This window comes from Anopheles ziemanni, assembly GCF_943734765.1.
Source record: "Anopheles ziemanni chromosome X unlocalized genomic scaffold, idAnoZiCoDA_A2_x.2 X_unloc_46, whole genome shotgun sequence".
NCBI lineage: Eukaryota > Metazoa > Arthropoda > Insecta > Diptera > Culicidae > Anopheles > Anopheles ziemanni.
In genome coordinates, this window is record NW_026689814.1 from 117,501 (window position 1) to 121,273 (window position 3,773).

The 3,773-nt window shown below is 48.2% G+C and overlaps 1 non-coding gene and 1 pseudogene across 1 annotated transcript; both read right to left on the bottom strand.

The window, feature by feature from the left end:
* LOC131292310 (large subunit ribosomal RNA) overlaps window positions 1–202 on the bottom strand; it is an 11,043-nt pseudogene extending 10,841 nt beyond the window's left edge.
* Window positions 203–689: 487 nt separating this feature from the next.
* LOC131292312 (5.8S ribosomal RNA) lies at window positions 690–844 on the bottom strand. The gene has a single exon (XR_009189983.1). It is a non-coding gene; the product is annotated as a 5.8S ribosomal RNA (ribosomal RNA).
* Between the last annotated feature and the right edge of the window lie 2,929 nt (window positions 845–3,773).

Here is a 3,773-nt window from a genome sequence, read left to right on the forward strand (position 1 = left end):
AAGTTGGACTTGAAAAGCGCTAAGATGACGGATAGTGAGACGCACCAGTACACGGAATCGGATAGACGGACAGGCCGCCACCCCTACGTGCTGAGCTTCTCCCGTTTCGCTCGCAGCTACTCAGGGAATCCCGGTTGGTTTCTTTTCCTCCCCTTATTAATATGCTTAAATTCAGGGGGTTGTCACACATGAACTGAGGCTTATGTACCTTGCGGTTGTTATCGTCACATCTGGCTTGCGACTACTTTGTTTCAATGTCCAATATGTACCGTTGGACTCGGTTAACGGGCTGTTAGCCCGCGTGTGGTTTAACTCACTGATACCTTCCATTGCCCATACGCTAGTTTGTTTGTGTTCCTTTGGTCAACTTCCATACTTGAATCATTTGTGCTACCGCTGCTGCTTCGACGCTACTTTGACATCTTCGCTTCTATTTAAATAAATAAATAAGCTGAAGCTAGACATCAGTAAACACCACCACAGACACCACAAGCACGCCTTCTCCTCGTACTTCCGCCTCACGCGGGAACACGGACGCTCTAAATACTTCGAATTCCAATGCCAGTATATTGTAAACCACGGGTTCTTTAATGCTAGCGGGTCGTCGCGACCCTAGTTAACATCATGGTGCACGTCTCGTGACGGGTGTCACGGCGTAGTTAAATGTATGCGATACATTTCTCAAATATAAGCGCTCAGTCATCTGTACATCATGGTAGGTTCCCACGACGTGCAATATGCGTTCAACTTATCAATGTTCATGTGTCCTGCAGTTCACATTATGACGCGCAGTTAGCTGCGGTCTTCATCGATCCATGAGCCGAGTGATCCACTGCCGAGGGTGACTAACTTGCGTAAGCCGCCGCTGTGCGCGTATACCCGTTCCCCGTAGGGAGGAGCAAGCCGCCGCTTAGAGACGAAGCATAAAGTGTCCTCATTCCACATAGGGCAAGCTGGATGAATCCATTTTACCCAGGACGGCCGAAGCGGCGTGGACCAGGGGAGAACTGAACCTTATACTTCACACCACAGTAAGTCTACGTGTCCTCTTCCACATAGGGCAAGCTAGAACTAACTATCTTACCCAGGACTGCCGAAGCAGCGTGGACCAGGGGAGGAACACACTTTTCATGGAAACGTAAGGCATCCATGACTGCCATAACGTAAGCCGCCGCTGTGCGCGTATACCCGTTCCCCGTAGGGAGGAGCAAGCCGCCGCTTAGAGACGAAGCATAAAGTGTCCTCATTCCACATAGGGCAAGCTGGATGAATCCATTTTACCCAGGACGGCCGAAGCGGCGTGGACCAGGGGAGAACTGAACTTTATACTTCACACCACAGTAAGTCTACGTGTCCTCTTCCACATAGGGCAAGCTAGAACTAACTATCTTACCCAGGACTGCCGAAGCAGCGTGGACCAGGGGAGGAACACACTTTTCATAGAAACGTAAGGCATCCATGACTGCCATAGTGCGTAAGCCGCCGCTGTGCGCGTAAACCCGTTCCCCGTAGGGAGGAGTCAAGCCGCCGCTTAGAGACGAAGTATGAAGTGTCCTCTTCCACATAGGGCAAGCTAGAATGAACTATCTTACCCAGGACCGCCGAAGCAGCGTGGACCAGGGGAGAACTGAACTTTATACTTCACACCACAGTATTGAGTAATGTGCCCTCTTCCACATAGGGCAAGCTGGAATGTTCCATTTTACCCAGGACGGCCGAAGCGGCGTGGACCAGTGGAGGACTACACAATCATGAGGTTTGATATCGACTTGTGTGTTTCAATAGGATACCGATGGTATGGTTTGAACCGATTTGATTTAGCCATTCTGAAGTCATCACTTGGTTGAAGCGCTGAACTAGGGAGGCATCGTTTACATATATATTGGTTTTCGCATGCTCTACTAGGTTAATGTCATGAGGTTGGCTATCGAGCATGCCCAAGTGATGACTTGATTGTGTGCTTGCTTGAATTCTTCACATTTCATACCATCGGTTAGTTGTCGAATCATTCCTCGATCATAACCTTCGTTCTTGGTTCATGTATGCTCTCTTCCACATAGGGCAAGCTAGAATTAACTATCTTACCCAGGACCGCCGAAGCAGCGTGGACCAGGGGAGAACTATACTTTGTCTTGTATGCCCTCTTCCACATAGGGCAAGCTAGAACTAACTATCTTACCCAGGACCGCCGAAGCAGCGTGGACCAGTGGAGGACTATACTTTGTTCATAACACCACAGTATTGAGTAATGTGCCCTCTTCCACATAGGGCAAGCTAGAATGAACTATCTTACCCAGGACCGCCGGAGCAGTGTGGACCAGTGGAGGACTACACAATCATGAGGTTTGATATCGACTTGTGTGTTTCAATAGGGTACCGATGGTATGTTTTGAACCGATTTGATTTAGCCATTCTGAAGTCATCACTTGGTTGAAGCGCTGAACTAGGGAGGGGCATCGTTTACATATATATTGGTTTTCGCATGCTCTACTAGGTTAATGTCATAGGGTTGGCTATCGAGCATGCCCAAGTGATGACTTGATTGTGTGCTTGCTTGAATTCTTCACATTTCATACCATCGGTTAGTTGTCGAATCATTCCTCGATCATAACCTTCGTTCTTGGTTCATGTATGCTCTCTTCCACATAGGGCAAGCTAGAATTAACTATCTTACCCAGGACCGCCGAAGCAGCGTGGACCAGGGGAGAACTATACTTTGTCTTGTATGCCCTCTTCCACATAGGGCAAGCTAGAATGAACTATCTTACCCAGGACCGCCGGAGCAGCGTGGACCAGTGGAGGACTATACTTTGTTCATTACACCACAGTATTAAGTATGGTGTCCTCTTCCACATAGGGCAAGCTAGAATTAACTATCTTACCCAGGACCGCCGAAGCAGTGTGGACCAGGGGAGGACTATACTTTATACTTCACACACTAGCCAAATTGAAGTCATCACTTGGTTGAAGCACTGAACTAGGGCGAGTCTATCGTTTACTTTGCATTGGGATAATACGCTGCATGCTCTCTTAGGTTAATGTCATGTGATTGGCTATAGAGCATGCCCAAGTGATGACTTTGTTTCAAGCTCAACAGGTAGGGTATTGAGTCCTCTTCCACATAGGGCAAGCTAGAATTAACTATCTTACCCAGGACCGCCGGAGCAGCGTGGACCAGGGGAGAACTATACTTTGTCTTGTATGCCCTCTTCCACATAGGGCAAGCTAGAACTAACTATCTTACCCAGGACTGCAAAGCAGCGTGGACCAGTGGAGGACTATACTTTGTTCATTACACCACAGTATTAAGTATGGTGTCCTCTTCCACATAGGGCAAGCTAGAACTAACTATCTTACCCAGGACCGCCGAAGCAGTGTGGACCAGGGGAGGACTATACTTTATACTTCACACACTAGCCATACTGAAGTCATCACTTGGTGGGGGTGAACTACGGCGGTATCTATCGTTTTGGTTCGGTCTATATAGGGTCGCTTGCATGCTCATTCGAATATAATGTAATTGTGTATGGCTTTATGAGCATGCCCAAGTGATGACTTTGTTTCAAGCTCAACAGGTAGGGTATTGAGTCCTCTTCCACATAGGGCAAGCTAGAATGAACTATCTTACCCAGGACCGCCGGAGCAGCGTGGACCAGGGGAGGACTCTATACTTTATACTTCACACCACAGTATTGAGTACGTCTTGCATAAAGCCCCTAATGAGAACCACGAGGGCTCTCTCAATGTAGAACCACGAGGGCTCTAGTACCGAT